Below are 22,248 nucleotides of genomic sequence, written 5' to 3' on the forward strand. Positions count from 1 at the left end.
GAAACCATTCTGTTTTCATTTTACGTGTGAAAATTGGCATCCTGATAGCAGCAAGAGCAGGTGAGGGTGATGAGAGTTTTCATCACCCTGCACCTGTGCAATAAATAAGTAAAATGGTGTGGATTCCCCTCTACTTTTTATAATCAATGCAGGCAAAGCTGACAGCTGCAACTGAAACCCCCAGCTGTCAGTTTTATATTGAATGGTTACCAAAAAAAAGAGGGGTCCCCATGCTGTATTTTTTAAAGATTTAAATAAATAGTAAGAAATAAAACACAGCATGGGGTCCCCTCCATTTTTGACAAGCAGCCAAGCTAAAGCAGAAAGCTTGATCCTGGTATTCTTAAGGGGGTTTTACACTAAGCGATATCGCTAGCAATATCGCTAAAACGTCACTGGTTTTGTGACATTATAGCGATATTGCTAGCGATATCGCTATGTGTGATACTTACCAACGACCGGCTCCCCCGCTGTCCATCGCTGATCGCGCGAGAATGTCCGGCTCCATTTCTCGTCGGGCGCTTCCTGCTGAGACTTCCTGCTGTGTGAGATGGGCGACGCTGGAGGCGGGCGGGAGGATGTCTGGATCGCTGTGTGTGAATGGTGAGTATCGTGCGCTGCGTCGCTGCTGCATCGCTGTGAGATCTTTCTGTATGAAAGCTCACTAGCGATCATTTAGCGATGCACCAGCGATCCTGACCGGGTCGGATCGCTGGTCGGATCGCTGGTGCATCGCTAAATGTAAAAGGGCCTTTAGCCTCAAAGGGGGCCATGGATATTAGCCTTCCCCAGCCTTAAAATAGTAGCCTGCAGCCACCCCATAAAATGTGTATCTATTAGATGCACGAATTCTGGTGCTTTGCCTGCCTTTTCCCACTTGCCCTGGTGCAGTGGCATTTGTAGGGTTGACGTCAGCTAACTTTAAGCTCACAGGTTAGTAACGGAGAGTAAAATGTCAGGATTTAGAGAATTTTGTTTGCATTTTATGTATTGTATTTTTTGTACAACAAATGCAAAAACTCAATACAGTTGCTTGCGACAAACAAATATTTTTTCAGACTGACATGAAATTCTAATTTTTTTCTGTTAAAAAATATTGTGCTGGAATGCTGCAGCTTTCTAGTGCATCAGGATGAAGAAAATATTGTGTAGTTTAAATGCAGCAGAACAATTGCCAGCTATACCATATCACTGATCCATAACACTGAGTTTGATAATGCTGCTGCTGCCACCTCTCTTATCTCTCACCCCCTTTATCAACTGAATCTCTGCAATATTTATAGACTACTGCAGTCTATAGTTCTACAGTTGGACAGCACATTACTGTCTTCATATATATATATATTTCTGAGCTGTGAGCTCTGACATCCTCTGTCAATCTTCAATCACCCTAAAATGGCTCTAGAATTCCCTACCTCTGCTTTTATACAGGCTCTGATAATCTCTCCTAAGTGGCTGCAGTATGCAAAGTTATATGATAGTGCCAAGATATTACTGAGAAGCCTGCACAAACACTTTTGGCTGATTCAATATTTTGCTATGTATAAATTGGTAATGGGAATTTGTTTATGGATTCAATCAAATTAGACCGCAAACCGTTCAAATTTCAGGGAAATGCAAATGTAAACAATTTTGGCACTTTTTCTATTTGCATAAAATTAATTTGCTCATCTCTAATTTATTATGTATTATTTTTTTAAATATCTGTCCTGCACCCCTATCCTAGAAGTAAGTTAATAGCTACATCTCACAAGGGGAGGTACGTAATCAGAAGCTTCAGGGACCAACTTTAGCTGGCAAAAAAGTGGCTGTTATGGTGGAAACTGTAAATAAATAGACTGCCTTCTTCTTCTCAATTGAATTCCTCTAAGCAAAAGGAAGGGAGGACTTAGCAAGCTGAAGTCACAGTGCTCTATTTGACAGTAGGACTGACACCCATGCCTATTTTCTTAGGCACTATGACTCCTGTATGGCATTCCCGATAGCTCCATAGATGATAGAGTAAAAAAAATATATAAAAATTAAAAATACATAAAAAAATTACTTCTACATAAAAAAAATGTATTATTATTATTATTAGGAATTATTTTTTCATTAGGAATGCATATAGTATACTGACTGATAATGGCTATGGCTGTGAAAACTACTATATTTTAGATTCTAAGCTATTGTAGTGAAAGAATATTACCACTTCTGAGAGTAACAGGTCAACTCTGCAAGGAAAAATTATTTGAAGCAAAAAGCGGACATGTAACTGCAGCATTAGACAACACCGTTGACAAAAAAATACCAAAAAATCTATGAAAAGTCAATAAATACTATATTAATTATGGCAGTTTGAAACATTACTTAACTTTTTTCACAGTTTAAGCTTAACATTATGCAAGTTATAATCTTAAAATATATTTTCAGCCCATGTATTTAGCTTTTTTAGCTCTTTGATTTCCTCTAAAGAAAAAAAATATGTTTTTTTTTTTCTAAAAATGATTTTTAAACAATGAAAACAATAATGTTGAACACATCATGAAGCATCTGGATTCCCAGCCCCTGAATTCAATACAGAAAATAAAGCTTTCCCTTCCAGTTCATCTAACAGAACAATGAGAGTTTCACATAGAGAGATCATAAAAGCACACATTCCCGTACTCTGTGTAACACCAATAATATCACGGGCTTATGAATAGAATATAGCTTGTGTGACAATCTTCTCAGTTTGGTTTAGATGGAAGGTTTCATTTTTCAAAAAAAGTGAGAAAGCAAAATATTAAAGTTTTTGTCAAAAGCAGAAGTTAGTAGATTGGTGAACATTAACCCCTTTACCCCCAAGGGTGGTTTGCACGTTCATGACCAGGCCAATTTTTACAATTCTGACCACTGTCCCTTTATGAGGTTATAACTCTGGAACGCTTCAACGGATCTAGGCGATTCTGAGATTGTTTTCTCATGACATATTGTACTTCACTTTAGTGGTAAAAAATTTTCGCTATAACTTGCGTTTATTTATGAAAAAAACAGAAATATGGCAAAAATTTTGAAAATTTTGCAATTTTCAAACTTTGAATTTGTATGCCCTTAAAACAGAGAAATATGTGACACAAAATAGTTACTAAATAACATTTCCCACATGTCTACTTTACATCAGCACAATTTGGGAAACAACATTTTTTTTTGTTAGGAAGTTATAAGGGTTAAAATTTGACAAGCGATTTCTAATTTTTACAACAAAACTGACAAAACCATTTTTTTTAGGGACCACCTCACATTTGAAGTCACTTTGAGGGATCTATATGGCAGAAAATACCCAAAAGTGACACCATTCTAAAAACTGCACCCCTGAAGCTACTCAAAACTACATTCAAGAAGATTATTAACCCTTCAGGTGCTTCACAGGAGCAGAAGCAACGTGGAAGGAAAAAATGAACATTTAACTTTTTAGTCACAAAAATAATATTTTAGCAACAATTTTTTTATTTTCCCAAGGGTAACAGGAGAAATTGGACCCCAAAAGTTGTTGTCAAATTTGTCCTGAGTACGCTGATACCCAACATATGGGGGGGAACCACTGTTTGGGCACAAGGCAGGGCTCAGAAGGGAAGGAGCCCCGTTTGACTTTTTCAACCTAAAATTGGCTGGAATTGAGATTGGACGCCATGTCACGTTTGACGAGCGTCTGATGTGCCTAAACAGTGGAAACCCCCCACAAATGACCCCATTTTGGAAACTAGACCCCCTAAGGAACTTATCTAGATGTGTGGTGACCACTTTGAACCCCCAAGGGCTTCACAGAAGTTTATAACACCCGGGCGTGAAAATAAAAAATCATATTTTTTACACAAACATGATAATTTAGTCCCGAATATTTTGTTTTCCCAAGGGTAACAGGAGAAATTGGACCCCAAAGGTTCTTGTCAAATTTGTCCTGAGTACGCTGATACCCAATATGTGGGGGGGAACCACTGTTTGGGCACATGGCAGGGCTCAGAAGGGAAGGAGCCCCGTTTGACTTTTTCAACCTAAAATTGGCTGGAATTGAGATTGGACGCCATGTCACGTTTGACGAGCGTCTGATGTGCCTAAACAGTGGAAACCCCCCACAAGTGACCCCATTTTGGAAACTAGACCCCCTAAGGAACTTATCTAGATGTGTGGTGACCACTTTGAACCCCCAAGGGCTTCACAGAAGTTTATAACACCCGGGCATGAAAATAAAAAATCATATTTTTTCCACAAACATGATCATTTAGTCCCCAATATTTTGTTTTCCCAAGGGTAACAGGAGAAATTGGACTCCAAAGGTTGTTGTCAAATTTGTCCTGAGTACGCTGATACCCACTGTTTAGGCACATGGCAGGGCTCAGAAGGGAAGGAGCCCCGTTTGCCTTTTTCAACCTAAAATTGGCTGGAATTGAGATCGGACGCCATGTCACGTTTGACGAGCGTCTGATGTGCCTAAACAGTGGAAACCCCCCACAAGTGACCCCATTTTGGAAACTAAACCCCCTAAGGAACTTATCTAGATGTGTGGTGAGCACTTTGAACCCCCAAGTGTTTCACTAAAGATTATAATGCCCAGGCGTGAAAATATAAAATCCTGTTTTGTTCCCACATAAATGATCATTTATCCCCAATTTTTAATTTTCCCAAGAGTAACAGGAGAAATTGGACCCCAAAAGTTGTTGTCCAATTTGTCCTGAGTACCCTGATACCCCACATGTGGGAGAAAACTACTGTTTGGGCACACGTCAGGGCTCGAAAGGGAAGTAATGACGTTTTGGAAAGCAGACTTTGATGGAAAGGTCTGCGGGCGTCATGTTCCATTTGCAGAGCCCTTGATGTTCCTAAACAGTAGAAACCCCCCATAAGTGACCCCATTTTGGAAACTAGACCCCCTAAGGAACTTATCTAGATGTGTGGTGAGCACTTTGAACCCCCAAGTGTTTCACTAAAGATTATAATGCCCAGGCGTGAAAATATAAAATCCTGTTTTGTTCCCACATAAATGATCATTTAGTCCCCAATTTTTAATTTTCCCAAGAGTAACAGGAGAAATTGGACCCCAAAAGTTGTTGTCCAATTTGTCCTTAGTACCCTGATACCCCACATGTGGGAGAAAACTACTGTTTGGGCACACGTCAGGGCTCGAAAGGGAAGTAATGATGTTTTGGAAAGCAGACTTTGATGGAATGGTCTGCGGGCGTCATGTTCCATTTGCAGAGCCCTTGATGTTCCTAAACAGTAGAAACCCCCCATAAGTGACCCCATTTTGGAAACTAGACCCCCTAAGGAACTTATCTAGATGTGTGGTGAGCACTTTGAACCCCCAAGTGTTTCACTAAAGATTATAATGCCCAGGCGTGAAAATATAAAATCCTGTTTTGTTCCCACATAAATGATCATTTAGTCCCCAATTTTTAATTTTCCCAAGAGTAACAGGAGAAATTGGACCCCAAAAGTCGTTGTCCAATTTGTCCTGGGTACTCTGGTACCCCACATGTGGGAAAAAACTGTTTAGGCACACGTTGGGGCTCAAAAGGGAAGTAGTGTTGTTTTGGAATGCAGACTTTGATGGTCTGCTGGCGTCATGTTCCATTTGCAGAGTCCCTGATGTGCCTAAACAGGAAAAAAACCCCACATATGACATCATTTTGGATACTAGACCCCCAATGAACAAATCTAGATGTGCCCCCAACTAATCTAATGTAAATTAGTAGTGCATGGAGGTGTGGTACAATTTGTAGCAATCCTTCATGCACAGGCCAGGTTTTTCGGGGCAGGTGTCGCACTGGTAAATGGTGTCCCTGCGTATTCCTTTTTTGTAACACACTCGACACCTTTTTTGCGGCTTACCTTTTCTTGGGGTTGGCAGGACCACCCCCGGAAAATGCTGACCTGGGACAATACGAGCACCTTCAGTTCCTGAAGTACTGGGGCCCGCTCCTTCCTGAGCGCCAAACATCATGGCCTTAACCACTACCTCCTGGAAATGAAGGTACGACGTATCGCTGGGGCATGCACATTGTGACAGCAGGAATGCGTTGAACATTGCCATTTGGACGATGTGCACGGCCAGCTTTTTGTACCACACATTGGCCTTCCTCAATGCATTGTACGGTTGGAGGAGTTGATCGGAGAGATCAACTCCCCCCATTTTTTTGTTGTACCCCACTACACATGTCGGTTTGAGGACCTGTGTAGAGGTACCCCGTACAGTGCAGAGGGTACTGCCATCACCGTGTATGGTGGTCAAGAGATGGACATCTCTCTTGTCCTTGTACTTGACCACCAGCAGGTGGTCGCTACATTGGGCTCTGCTCTCACCTTTTCGGAGCATCTGCCCAAGTAGCATCTTCGGGAGGCCTCTCTGATTTTTGCGGACAGTACCGCAGGCTGCGGTACATCGCTCAGAGAGGGATTTGTAGAGTGGGATGCTGGTATAAAAGTTATCAGTGTAGAGGTGATAACCTTTATCCAGCAGTGGGTGCACCAAATCCCACACAATTTTCACACTCACTCCCAGGAAAGGAGGACACTCAGGGGGTTCAATCCGGGTGTCCTTCCCTTCGTAAACTCTAAGCTTGTGGGTGTACCCTGAGGTACTCTCACACAACTTATAGAGTTTGATTCCGTACCTGGCCCTCTTACTGGGCAGGTATTGAACCTAGGACTCATCCACGCAGATGTCCCTTTGGGGCACGTACACTTCAGCAAACTTTTTGTTGAAGTGTTCGATGACCGGCCAAACTTTGAACAGACGGTCAAAGTTGGGGTCATCTTGTGCGGGACACTCTGCATTATCAGTATAATGCAGAAACTTGTGGATGGCCTCAAAACGCGTCCGGGCCATGACCATTCGGAACACTGGAGTGTTGTATAAAATATCAACACTCCAATATTGCCGAATTTCCGGCTTCTTCAGTATCCCCATATGGAGGACCAGGCCCCAAAACTGCGTCATTTCAACTGCGTCTACAGGAGACCAGTTTGAAAATGTTGAACACGGGTTTTGCTCCAAAAATTGACGAGCGTACAAATTAGTTTGCTCCACCATGAGGTTAACAAAATCCTCAGAGAAAAAGACTTTGAAAAAGTCAATTTCTGTGAGGCCGGTGGTGTCAAACTTGATTCCTGATTCTGCCACAAAATCAGGAATCAGTGGCTCGTAATTTTCGGGAGGCGAGGTCCATACGGGAAGCACTGGGTCAGCTGCGGGCATGGTGGGAGCTGCCTCATCTTCTGTCCTGGAGCGTCTGCGTGGCGGTTCCGCAGGACCCGAGGAGGAAGATGAGGAGGGGGAAGAGGAAGAAGAAGAGGATGAAGAATCCGAAAAATAAAGAAAAGTCGGATCGTCATCCAAATCGCTATCAGTTTCGGAGGCAAGTAAAGCATATGCCTCCTCCACTGAATAGCGCTGTTGGGATGAATTTGATGACATTTTTGTGTAAATATGGTGCTTGGATGTACACTTTATTGAAAACTGTATGTGTACGTGAGGGGGGGAGTGATTGGTGTAAACTTTCTGTAAAGAAAAAGCTGTGGAAAAAAGTCTAAAACAGCAGGCCCTAGCTGATAAGTGTCACTTATCAAAACTAGGCTGCTGGATGTGCACACGGGGTGGCGCAAGGGGGGGTGGAAAAAAAAAAAAAAAAGGAAAACGGCAAACTCTGATAAGTGAACTGTGTCACTTATCCAAGTTTCGCAGCTGCGGGATGTGTGTACGGAGGGGCTAAGGAAAAAAAAGCGAGCTCAAGTGTTGATCGGTGAACTGCGTCACCAATCAACGCTCGGCGGCTGCGCACGGAGGTGGCGCAAAAGTGGGGTGGAGGGGGGTAAAAATAGGGGGAAGGGGGATGGGGGGATTGGGGTGGATGAAGAGAGATTGGGCAGGGATCAACAGTTAGGGTTGTAGTTAGGTGGCACAAAGGGGGGTGAAAAAAATGAAAAACGGTAGGCACAAGCTTGGATAAGTGACGTGTGTCACTTATCCAACTTTTGCGGCTGCGGAATGTGTGAACGGAAGTGGCGCAAAGGGGGCTAAGGAAAAAAAAGCGAGCGCGAGTGTTGATCGGTGAACTGCGTCACCGATCAACGCTCGCCGGCTGCGCACGGAGGTGGAGCAAAAGTGGGGTGGAGGGGGGTAAAAGGGGGGTGAAGGGGGGTAAGAGGGGGGGTGGAGGGGGGATGGGGGATGAAGATAGATTGGGGGGGTGAAGATAGATTGGGCAGGGGATCAGGGATCAATTAACACTTACAATTGTAGTTTTCTTTCTTCTTCTTCTTTCTTCTGCAGGGATTGTGATGCTACAAGCTGTGGCACCACAATACCCAGCACAGGAGCTCTTGCTGCGTCCGACCTCTCTGCAGGAATCCTCAGCTAGAGTGAGGACCCCTGCAGACAGGTCAGACAGGTCAGAGGCAGGTCAGGGGGCAGGTCACAGAGCGGTCACATCGCTGCTGTGACCTGTCATTGGTGGGATCGAATGATTACATCGATCCCACCAATCCCTGATCTGCCTGGTGACCATGGCAACTGCCTAGAATCGGAGCTCACAGCTCCGATTACTAGGCAGGTCATGCCCAGGTCACCAGCAGGGCACAGAGCGGTCACATGGTGACCACAGCTGTGCCCTGTGGTTGGCGCGATCGCTGATCTAATCGATCGCGCCAGCCAACTCCTGCAGGCCCTGCTGGGTCTGCATCAGGCTCCAGCACGATCGGTGCAAATGTAGCACCGATCCTGGCCGGTACTGGCAGGGCACAGCGGCGATATATAGCGCCGCTGTGCACTGCGATTGACGCGATCGATCAGATCGGCGATCGCGCCAATCCGAGTGCTTTTTACATCGGTACTCGATCCCAGCCTAGGACATCATTGTTTCAGCCAAGCTGATTGGCTGAAACAATGAGAAACGCTGCGATTGGCTGTTCAGAATTGAACAGCCAATCACAGCGCTCTGGATGCCGGGGGGGCGGGATCGCAGCCCGGGATGCCGACGCCATCTTTTCTAAGGTGAGATGGCGTCGGAATTTTAATGCGATCACCGCGACTTTAGTCGCGGTATCGCATTAAAGGGCCCGACGTACTATCCCGCCCACGGTCATACGGGCCCGGGTACCGTGGACGGGATAGTACGTCGGATGTCAGGAAGGGGTTAAAGAGTATCCGACAGCAGGTTTTTGCTATTTAACTGCAGAGCAGTACAATGTAGGAGCAGAGGCCCAATTAATACCGCTACAGGCTGGAGGGAGGAGTGCTTGGTCAGAGGGCTGATATACAAATAACAAAAGCAGAGATTGAATCCCTAGCAAATGATGCCAATAATAATCAAAAATAATTATCTGGTCCAGTGGGACAGAAAGTTTTATAGCATCCAAATAGGACTGTATAAAAAGCTGTTATACGCTACAACAGAGAGAGCATATAAGCAGAGACGCCAGATGAACAATAAAAACACAATAATTTATTAGAAATCATTTAAAAGACAAACAATATGTTAAAAAAGTGCCAATATAGTGCTAGGTGATGGGCCAAAAAAAATAAGTGGCACCACCAAATTGCAGGCAAGTGCAAGATGTTATGCTAATAGACAATGCAATCAAATATTGAAAATACACAAATACGTACCAACATAAATGAAACTTGCATCCAGAGGCTGGAAAAAAATGATATAGTGTATTGACTATATTCCGATAACCCTCAAAATTATGACAAAGGTGCCTGCAATACACATTGGATAGAATGCTGGAGCATAGATGTGAAGACCGTAGTATCCTACATTGATGTAATGAATGTAATGAACATATCTTATCTCACCATGCGATGGTGCCACTTCCCCTACGCGCGTTTCGGAGGCGTGCCTTTGTCAAGGGGAGTCAGTATTAAGAAAAGACTGATTGGCACTGCCAAATCAGGAAACTGGTGTGTACAGGTGCAAACTAAGAGTAGCCATCTATTATACATAACAAAGAAATAAAGTTGCAATCTGTAGCACTAAATCAATTACCGTAAATATTATCTAGAGCAGTAATGCTATTTCAATGCATATTTCATATATTTCATATTTACGTGTTTTAGCGCCACAGAGGGCAACTTTATTTGATTGTTATGTATAGAGATGGTTACTCTTAGTTTGGACCTGTTCACACCAGTTTCCTGATTTGGAATTGCCAGTCAGTCCATTTTTTCTTATTATCTACATCAGTATTGCTACTCATAGTCCATATATTTTCATATTTACATGCTTTAGCACTATAGAGTGAAACTTTATTTGATTGTTCAACACAATCAGTGTTATATCAGCAGGAGATTATCACTAGAAGACTAGGTGTCTAGTGCCTATTGGTCCAACCCTGCTCTGGAGCTCTTTGTCACTATACAATGTACACAGAAGACAGTGGTATAGGTATGGTTATACAAAGCTCAATAACTGAGCTCTGCTAGATCTGCTGCAGAGAAAAATGTGACTATCACAACTGCTACAACTAGTAACCTAAGTGACACTGGAATCAAAGTTTCTGCCCCTACCTCATTCGGCTGTCAGATTACATAGAAAAACCTGCTGGCATATTCCTTTTAATGGCTGCATTTTGGAAATCATCTGATGCCTAAATTATTGTCCAGGACAAAGATAATGATTGCTTATCACTATGATAGGTTATCAATATCAGATTGGTGAGGGACCGACACCTGGAATCATACTGATCAGCTGTTAGCACGACCCCTGGTCACTGGAATTTCGCAACACTAGAGCATCACCGCTACATGTGCATCATACTGCCCATTCCTGGGTGCCCCAGTCCAGCTTCCATTCTTATCTGAGACTAGCTGAAGAGCCCAGAGCTGCCCGGGTATAGTAACTAACTGTGGTTAGTTATAGCAAATTATAATTATCCTCCATCCCATAGTCCCGTGCCCATATACCCATCATACATATCCACGATCCCATAGGCCCGTGCCCATATACCCATCATACATATTTGCCATCCCATAGTCGAGAGCCCATATACCCATCATACTTATCCTCCATCCCATAGTCAAGTGCCCATATACCCATCACACATCCTCCATCCCATAGTCCAGTGCCCATATACCCATCATACATATTCTCCATCCCATAGGCCGTGCCCATATACCCATCATACATATTCGCCATCCCATAGTTGAGTGCCCATATACCCATCACACATCCTTCATCTCATAGTCCCATGCCCATATAACCATCACACATATCCTCCATCCCATAGTCCCGTGCCAATATACCCATCATACATATCCTCCATCCCATAGTCCAGTGCCCATATACCCATCACACATCCTCCATCCCATAGTCAACCATTATGACATCATAATGAGCGGCGGGGCTTGCAATGAATGATGAATCAGCGTCGCCATGGCAACCATTGTGACATCATAATGAGGGGCGGGGCTTGATACGCACACACTTTTTCCCCAGTATGTAGATAGGGGCAAAATTGTTTGGTGAATTGGAACGTGCGGGGTTAAAATTTCACCTCACAACATAGCCTATGATGCTCTCGGGGTCCAGACGTGTGACTGTGCCAAATTTTGTGGCTGTAGCTGTGACGGTGCGGATGCCAATCTCGGACATACACTCATACATACATACATACATACACACCCACATTGAGCTTTATATAATAGATTAGCCACAAAATGTATGAACCTGTTGTGATCTGTTTACATGAGCTGTGATCTTCTGGTGGCTGATCAGTGGGGGGGTCTGGTAACAAATCCTCTGCAATCTAATGCTGATAACTAGAGATGAGTGGATCTAGCAAAATGTGAATTGTGCAGACGTTTCTGTGAAATTTTATTCATAGCAATTTTATTCTCTGTGAATCGAATGTCTCTTATTATGTCCTGGTGTTTATACAGAAATCACAGCATTGTAATTGTAATATGTAATCAGTTCAAATAAATAGTAATACTTACCTTATCACTAACGTTTCTGAGTCCTCCGCTCCTCACAGTTCCCACTCTGGTCCTGGATCTCAGTGTGAGTGGTGGTGGTGACAAAAAGATGTGATGAGGACTGGATGGAAGATGTTAAGCAGAGCGGCCGGAGAGGTGAGTAGTAAAGTAATTGTAAATCTTGTTTATTTTAACCTTTAAGTGACCCTATTCAGTTCATGAAAATGGCGACCAGCCATGCTCATTTTACTGAATCCGAGTGGAGTCGAGTTACAAAAATGTACTTTCAGCAGGAGCTTCACCGGGTATCAGTGGAAGAATGGAGGTACTGGTTATCATACCCTCTAATATTAATAATCTATCCACAGGATCGGGCAGTATTACATTAGTTTTTGTAACCCTTTGCGCCTATTTTACCCATTTCTTATTGCCTAAACAGAATTACATCATGTGATGAGTAATGATAATATGTAACTTGCATATTATACATATTTTATGTCCCTCTGATGACTTCTATAAACTTTACGATTAACTTTAAAATGATCACAATCAATACCTTAATATAAAGAAGACTTGATCGTGCATCTTTATGCACCCTAAAATAATAGATTCAATTTGCTAATTCCAATGTACATCTACAAGGTAAGTTTTGCTTTAAGCATACATAAAAAAAATCATTATAGTTGAAATGACTATGTGCATAGTCTGCTTGGCGCACTTAATGTCTTCCTATCATGTTCAAAAACTTTTTGATATGTTCTACGATGTCTGAAGGTTTGGACAGTGGTGATCTAGGTTCTAGAATACACCCAAATGACTAAATAAAATGGATTGATGCAGTCAACTGAGCACTGTGCCCCTTACTAAAGATGAAACGAAAGTAATCAGGACTCACAAAACACTAAAATGATTTAGATATCATTGTGCAAGCTGTTCGCAGCCTCAATTTATCTGTCCAAATACATTATTTTGTGCCAAAGAATTCAGATACTCTTTTATCTGTGTCAAGGAAATATTTGCTAGTAGAGTTGAGCGAAACAGGTCGGTCAATTCAAAAAATTGCCGACTTTTGCCAAAGTCGGGTTTCATGAAACGAAACCCGACCATAGAGTGAGGTTGGCCATGATGTCGGCGACCCGAGCGCCAAAGTTGCGTTTCAAATGATGCTTCCAGCGCCTTTTCTCACCCAGTGATGGAGGACGCACACTGTGGGCAATGCGATGACAAAAGCAGCGGTTAGCACCATCTTTGAGAAGGGCATTGAAGTGATTGGCTGGCTTTGTGTGGCGTCACAGGGGGTATAAAAGGCTGTGACCGCCGACTGCCATCTTACTTATGCCGATCTTAGCAGAGGGAGAGATGCTGCTGCTGATTCTGAACAGGGAGAGCGTTAGGCAGGGAAGAAGAAAAAAAAACTGCTTCTGCTGATAGCGCTTTTCACTGTACAGTTAGTGTGCAGTGAAAGGGGAGGATTTTTGCTGTGTGCAGCAGCGCTGGTGGTGATTAGGCTGCCTTTTAAGGCTACCTGATAGCTGCATTGCTGTGTGCACACTTCTGTTCAAACTGCTTTTTTCAAAGCACTCCAAATTTTATTATTTTGTCCTGGTGAGTTACTGAGCATTCATTTTTTCACACATCGTCTAGCGGTGTACGCTCTTCACACACTACCGTGTATTCCGGCTGGTATCACGGACAAATAGAAGCTATTTGGGTGTGACTCTGGAAGAAAAAGCAGAGGAGTTTGTCTGTTTTTCCAGACCTACACCTTAGAGTTGTGTCCGTTTTTCAAACAGTTTCGTATATCTGCTGTTTGATGACAGTCAAAACTAGACAGAGACAGCGTGTGTCAGTCCGTATACACATACATGAAGCTTAACAATTTTCCATACAAACACCGTCTAGCGGTGTACGCTCCTAATACACTACCGTGTATTCCGGCTGGTATCACGGACAAATAGAAGCTGTCTGGGTGTGACTCTGGAAGAAAAAGCCGAGGAGATTGTCCGTTTTTCCAGACCTACACCTTAGAGTCGTGTCCGTTTTTCAAACAGTTTCGTATATCTGCTGTTTGATTACAGTCAAAACTAGACAGAGACAGCGTGTGTCAGTCCGTATACAAATACATGAAGCTTGACAATTTTCCATACAAACACCGTCTAGCGGTGTACGCTCCTCACACACTACCGTGTATTCCGGCTGGTATCACGGACAAATAGAAGCTATCTGGGTGTGACTCTGGAAGAAAAAGCCGAGGACTTTGTCCGTTTTTCCAGACCTACACCTTAGAGTTGTGTCCATTTTTCAAACAGTTTCGTATATCTGCTGTTTGATTACTGTCAAAACTAGACAGAGACAGCGTGTGTCAGTCCATATACAAATACACGGAGCTTGACAATTTTACATACACACACCGTACAGCGGTGTACGCTCCTCACACACTACCGTGTACCACCTTCTAGCACTGACAAATAGAAGCTACCTGTGTGTGACTCTGGAAAAAAAAACGAGGAGTTTGTCCGTTTTTCCAGACCTACACCTTAGAGTCGTGTCCGTTTTTCAAACAGTTTCGTATATCTGCTGCTTGATTACTGTCAAAACTAGACAGAGACAGCATGTGTCAGTCCGTATACAAATACATGGAGCTTAACAATTTTACATACACACACCGTACAGCGGTGTACGCTCCTCACATGCTACCGTGTAACGCCTTCTAGCACGGACAAATAGAAGCTACCTGTGTGTGACTCTGGAAAAAAAAAACGTGGAGTTTGACTGTTTTTCCACACCTACACCTTAGAGTCGTGTCAGTTTTTCAAACAGTTCCGTATATCTGCTTGTTGGATTACGGTCTAATACATACTGTGCGAGCATCTGTGACTAACATAATAGTTGATTTAATTTGTTTAATACACCTTACACAGCTGGTATTTTGGTTACATTTTCCCAAACATGAGGAAGTATGGTGGAACAGGCCACAGACGTGGGCAGGGGGGCGTGGCTGGTACTGATGGTGGTGGTGGTGCATCGGCTGGTTCTGGCAAAAGAACAATAGCAGCTAAGGCAGGAGGTGTTGAGCCTCCGTCATCCTCTGGCCCAAGAAGGCCTGTAAGGTTGCCTTTTTTTGGAGTAGGAAAACCACTTTTAAAGCCGGAGCATCAGGAACAGGTTTTGGCGTACATTGCCGAAACAGCCACCAGCTCTATTGCCTCCTCTTCTGAATGGTCGAAACCTGCAAGCACGGAGTTGTCAGTGCAGGGTTCTGGTCATAAAAAACCCCTTTCCTTGTGTCCTTCACCCCCACCAAAAGTTAAGGATGTGGCAGCCCACACTGCAGATTACTCTATGGAGCTCTTTTCACATACCATGCCTGGGTTATCCAGTCAAATCCTGAATTTCCCAGTCCAAGATGAATCTTACATGGACTGCACTGATGCACAGCCACTGCTAGATGATTCTGCTGGTACATTGACCCACAGCACTACATTGCCATCACAGTCTATTGAGCCAGAATCTGACCCTGATGAAACCCAGGTGCCCCTTCCCACATACCATATCACCTTACACGGTGACACAGAGGAAGGTAAAGAGGAAGGTGCAGATGACTTTGAAGAGGAGGTGATGGATGACCCATTTCTGGACCCGGATTGGCATCCATAGGGGGATGAGGGTGGCGCTGGCAATAGTTCAGATAAGGAGAAGGATCCGCAGCAGGCATTGACATTGCAGCAGCGGTTATCTAGCAGGCCCGTAGCTGTCCTAAAACGTGGAACAAAAACTAAAAGAGTTGCAGGACAGCTTGACCAGACGGAAAACTTAGCACAGCGTGCAGGGCCAGAAAATGTTTACCATAGTAGGAAGAGTGCAGTGTGGCACTTCTTTGTCCAAAATCCTACTGATGAGGCAAAGGTTACCTGTAAGAAGTGCGGAAGGACCTTTACCCAATGTAAACCACTCAGAAATTTGAATACCAATTGCATGCTTAGACAATTAATCAACATGCACTTGCTAGCGTGGACGCACTACAAAACCTCAGGTAGCACATGTGCACCTGTTCCAACAGAAGGTAGCCAACAACGCTCCTTCGCTACCCCGCTGTAAGACCACCGCCACCATTAAGCACACCTCCTCTTCCTCTTCCTTTTCCTCTTCCTCCTCTTCCTCGGACTTGCCCAATTACGCCCTTTGTAGCAGCTGAATGTCCAGCCAACACATCTGCATATGCCAATTTTTAAACCTCCCTAACTGGGCTGCCCACCCCTCCCCCAACGACTGGGGTCAAGACCTGGCGCATCCCGGCACAGTTCCTCATAGTACAATACAGCGTCTCAGATGGTGGGAGGGCCCACTACGCCGTCAGACACACCAGCGAACTATGAGGGGCCCTGTGCCAGTACAGTCAACCACGATTGTGCCCCCCCTGCTTGGTCATGGCCACAGCACTTGCAATTTGCTATACTTACAGCTCCCTGCTCCACCGCTGTGTAGTCTGGGCAGTTAACTCCTTCACAGGGACGGCCACTCAAAATTTGGTGTATTGATAAATGATGGTTAAGATGTAGCTATGGCCTGTCCTGCTGGCCTCTACCTTCAGATGATCAATGGCTACCATTTGAAATGGACGTCAATTTACAAGCGGATGCAGTGATGGTGTATGATCACCTTTCACAGTTGTGATAGTCACAGACGTGTGACATTCCTGCCACCATTTTTCAATGTCTCCTCTCATGCCAATCCAATAGAATCGCCTACGGCCTGTGGCTTCTGTCTTTTGCACTCCAAAATGACCAGACACATCATGATAGGCAGTGAGGACCATGGGTACATCTCTCCCTGTGATCACAATTTGATGGAGACGAGTAACGGTGATGTGATCCATGCTACTGCGATAAAGCAATCCTTTCTTCACTAAGAACCTTTTTAGCTTTCTCCACAGACACAGTAATTGAGGGTCTGCATCACCTCTGCAACATATACCGGGAGGTTTCCCCGCCATGAGTAATTCCAAAATTTCTGCTAACACTCGACTTTGCGTCTATACTTGTATCCATGTAGTTTCCAGTAGCGGAGATTCTTGACTGGCTTACTGAGATTGAAATGTATACAAAGATTTAAAAGTACCACAACACTGTATACTGATGTACGCTATGAATACCTTTCCCTTTTTCTACTTTTTTAAATTCTGGTGTAATACATAGTGAGCCTATGAGTTGCTGTGTCTTATTCCGGAAGTATAGACGGAAATTTAATCCTAGACTGGACACACCTGGTATGTGTGGATACAGTACCTTGTTTCAAAAATTTGTATTAAGGTATCATCTGTAGGTTAACCAACTGTGGGGGGGACCCTCTACTTGCCACAGACAAACACAAGACTGAGACAGAGTTTGTATTGTACAGGTCCGTTTTTAGTACCCATCCTTCTGTCAACAACAGCAATTCACCACAGCCGTTTCACATTTCTCTGTACACAGGCCCCAGTACCTTCACTTCCTTTGTAACTATAATCGTGGCATCCTCTGTGGCTCTTCCACTGTGGCTGGCCTAGGCCAAACCACCACAGTGCTGCACCAGTCTGAGCACACAGTCCATATGATAGCCCCAGGCCGTCTTCGTCTGTGGCTTCTGTCCTCTGGCCCACCCCCCCGTGACAGCCTCAACTGTTAATCCTTTCTGGAGCCTTTCCACTGTCTCTATTTTCTCAGCAGAACTTCCTCTTTACTGTGCTCCGTTTGCTGACTGACTCTTCCAGAACCTTCCTTCAGCCTTTTATACTTCCAGTTCTGGTAACTCCGCCCACCATCACCTAACAGTTTCTCTGACCAATGGCAGTTATTCAGTCCCACTCCTACACTCTCCACTGCCCTCCAATGGGCAAGCTAAAACACTGCACCGTTTCTCTTTGTCTTAGCGGTTTCACACCTACACTGCGCTACACCTCTGCTTGTCTCTACAGGCTGGATTGTCTGTCAGTCCACCTTCCCTACATTATCCATAGTGAGTGAGTGTGTGTGGTTTACTCCTTCTATATATACGGTGAATCGGAGAAACAAATTTTTACACTATACTCGATACAGCTTGTATCTTATTATACAGTACCTTTGTTCGACATTTAGCATTACAGTCGAATCCATACTGCGTAAGCATCTGAGAGTGACTACGGGACTATTTATACAGAGATTTCAATTGTCCCCTAAAAATATATACTTGTTATCTTGTTATCCAGGAACTTTTTAACAACATTTTTTATTATGGTCAAAACCAAACTGAGTGAGCGTCTGAGGGTGAATACGGAAATATATACCGATATTTTCAATTTGGCCAACACTGTATACAGCAGAACGCTTCTGATACAGTAACCTTTTTAGCTATTTTGATTCTGGTGTAATCCATAATGAGCCTGTAAACGTCTGTCTGTTACTCCAGCAATATATTTGGAACTTTAAGATTACCCCAACACTGTATACAGCTGTATGCTTGTGTTGCATAACCCATTTACAGCTTTTCATATTCTTGTGTTATCCATACTGGGCCTGAGAGCGTTTGTGTTTGCCTCCTGAAATGTATGCGGAGAATCAGAATGTTTACACTATACTATATATACCTTTTATCTGGTGATACTGTACCCTTTTTCAACTTATTATTTTATTGGGTAATCCATATTGAGCCTGTGAGCGTCTGTGTATGCCTCATGAAATATATACGGAGATTTACTGTTATCCATAGACTGTGGGAACCTACATAGAATACCGGAGTCAAAATAACCCAACAAAGACTAATTTTCAAAGTCACACTTGTCAGTAAAAATATTCAATTTTATTGCACATTTCTTACAAAAATATAATACAAGAAAATATCTAACAAAATGAGTTAATATCAAGGTGGAGACATGTTAGAGGGGCAAGTCAGGTAAAAGGTATGGATCACATATCAATATTGTACCCCTAAAAAAAAAGAAAAAAAAAAAAAGGGAAAAAGGGGGATTTGTCACACCCTAATTAAACCATAGAGGAGAGTGGAATGGAAGTAAGATTTTATATAAATGCTATGTCCGGCACACCTTCCCTATAGATTCATCTAGGAACAACTCTTATTATGAATACCAATCAATTCAAGAGTAAGGGCAAAAACATAACCCAGAGTTATTCACAACACCAATCAGGGTAGAAGGTGAAAAAAAAAAATATATATAGTAAATCTGTGCCTATACTCCCATTATACAAGGCCACTCACCTACTATCCATAACCAGAGAACCGCTAAAGTGCCATTTATAGTGCCATATTGTGCGTCACCTTACCCATATGGGGTCCTGAAAAGCCTCTCTGCTGCCCGACGCGTTTCGCCCTGCTGGGCTTCTTCGGGGGGGCTGTGTGACTCAGTAGGTGAGTGGCCTTGTATAATGGGAGTATAGGCACAGATTTACTATATATATTTTTTTTTTTACCTTCTACCCTGATTGGTGTTTTGAATAACTCTGGGTTATGTTTTTGCCCTTACTCTTGAATTGATTGGTATTGATAATAAGAGTTGTTCCTAGATGAATCTATAAGGAAGGTGTGCCGGACATAGCATTTATATAAAATCTTACTTCCATTTCACTCTCCTCTATGGTTTAATTAGGGTGTGACAAATCCCCCCTTTTTTTTTTTTTTTAGGGGTACAATATTGATATGTGATCCATACCTTTTACCTGACTTGCCCCTCTAACATGTCTCCACCTTGATATTGACTCATTTTGTTAGATATTTTCATGTATTATATTTTTGTAAGAAATGTGCAATAAAATTGAATATTTTTACTGACAAGTGTGACTTTGAAAATTAGTCTTTGTTGGGTTATTTTGACTCCGGTATTCTATGTAGGTTTCCATGGTTATGGGGAGTTGCCCATTAATTTTGATGTTCTGAACAACATCACTTTTGGCAGGTATGAGTTTATCTGTGTTACTATCCATAGACTGTATAGAGCTGTACGCTTCTGATACAGTACCATATATCTGCTGGTATTTTGGGTCCATTTTCCAAAACATGAGGAAGTATGGTGGAAGAGGACGCGGATGTGGGTGTGGAGGGCCACCTGGTACTGATGGTGGTGGTGGTGCATCTGCTGGTAGTGCCAAAAGCACAATAGCAGCTAAGGCAGGAGGTGTTGAGCCAGCATCATGGTGTAGCTCTGGAAGGCCTGTAAGGTTCCCTTTTCTGGGAGTAGGTAGACTGCTTTTAAAGCCAGAGTATCAGGAACTGTTTGTGGCTTACATTGCTGAAACAGCCTCCAGCTCTATCGCCTCCTATTCTGAAGTTGTAAAAAATGCAAACACTGAGTCGTAACTGCAGGCTTTTGGTCAGGAGCAACCCCTTTCCTTGTGTCCTTCACCCACACCAAAAGTGAAGGATGTGGAAGCAGACACCTCAGATTACTCCGTGGAGCTCTTTTCACATACCATGCCTGGGTTAATTAAAAATAGGGCCCATCATGTACTGGAGCAATGTAAATGGGGCAGATCACAAACTGGAGTAGCATCTAAGGGGCACATTATACACTGGAGCATAACAAATGTGGCCCATTATATATGGAGCATTATTATAGTCCATCATACACTGGAGCATCATCCATGAGGCCCATCATGTACTGGAGCAATGTAAATGGGGCAGATCAGACACTGGAGCAGCATCTAAGGGGCACATTATACACTGGAGCATTACAAATGGGGCCCTTTATATATGGAGCATTATTGGAGCTCATCAGACACTGGAGCATCATCCATGAATCCATGAGGCCCATCAAGTACTGGAGCAATGTAAATGGGGCAGATCAGACCATGGAGCAGCATCTAAGGGGCACATTATACACTGGAGCATTACAAATGGGTCCCATTATATATGGAGCATTATGTGAAGCTCATCAGATACTGTATGGAACATTATATGTGACTAATTATTTGGTATGGAGAAATATATGGGGCTCATTATTCTGTATGGCGCACAATGTGGCGACCATAACACTGTATGGAGTAATATACTGTCCTGTTTTTGAGCGATTGTACAATTTGAAATAGATCAGTCATGTCATGTAAGCCGTGAAGTATGTGTCATTGTACTATACCTACAGTATATTTCTGTGGCGTATCGGAGCATCATGAGTTGTGGTATGTGTTAAAGGGGCGCACTGACACTCTTTGGCCCAGGGGACACAAAAACCTGGAGCCAGCCTAACCCCCCCCCACAACTTTAGCAAAATAACCCCCAGTTTTCAATGCATAACTGTTATTAGGAAGTAAATTAAGGTTGACAAGCTTCAGTTATAAGAATTGATGTTTTTAGCATTGAAATGGGCACTGTAGGTGTGTTTCCTGTCCTCCACCCACTGCCGACTTTGCTCCCCATTGACTTGCATTGGGTTTCGTGTTTCAGTCGGTCTCCGACTTCTCCCTATAGTCGGCCAATTTCGTTCAACCCAACTATTGCGAAAGTTGCGTTTCATGAAACCCGACTCGACCTAAAAAAAGGCAAAGTCGCTCATCTCTATTTGCTAGATCTGTATCAGTTTGGGTCTCCTTGGAGAGTGAAGCAAATGGAGTATGGAGCTTTGGAAATCTATAGACCATCTGGAAAGCAGATCAGAAATAAAGTAGTCCCATGCTCAGCTGATCACTTTGATCTCTCATTTCAGCAAATTGTGGAAATCATAAACATTGTATATTGTCTTTCTAATATATACCTGCATGTGATCATAGTCTGTCTTTACCTCTGTGGTCTACGTGTCTGCAGCTCTTCTTTCCCTGCTTATTACTTGTACTGTGAAGTCAGATTTCAAAAAGCTGTCACTGACAAAAGGCAAGATGAAAATAAAAGGCTCAAAAGTAGAGAAGGAAGATTTTTCTGATAAAGACATATTGCAAAGTTTCTATATTTGAAAACAGTATTGTTGAAATAACATTGACAAAAGTGGGTAATTAGGGGCCTTTGGCTTAAAGGGTCTGTAAGGTCTTCTACTAAAAGTCTGGAATCATTCTGTGTGACTGAAGATTTCTGAATCCTTACAGCACGTGGTGTCAGGCTTCTTTGGTACTGTCAAGAAGAGTGGACAGTCATATGACTACAAGTATGCAATCTTCACACTTCTGACCACATTCTAACTAGACATTCTCGACCTCACTCAACTCACTTGTATTGTGCGAGGCCAAGCACATCTAGTTAGTATATGACCACATGTATGCAAATCGAATACTTGCTGTCAGAATGGAGAAATCTGCAGTCACATAAAGTGACAGCAGACTTTTAGTAGAAGACCAGACAACCACACTTAAATGTCCCAATTTGGG

This window comes from Dendrobates tinctorius, unplaced genomic scaffold (assembly GCF_039654945.1).
Source record: "Dendrobates tinctorius isolate UK_male_01 unplaced genomic scaffold, ASM3965494v1 ptg000084l, whole genome shotgun sequence".
NCBI classification, from domain to species: Eukaryota; Metazoa; Chordata; class Amphibia; order Anura; family Dendrobatidae; genus Dendrobates; species Dendrobates tinctorius.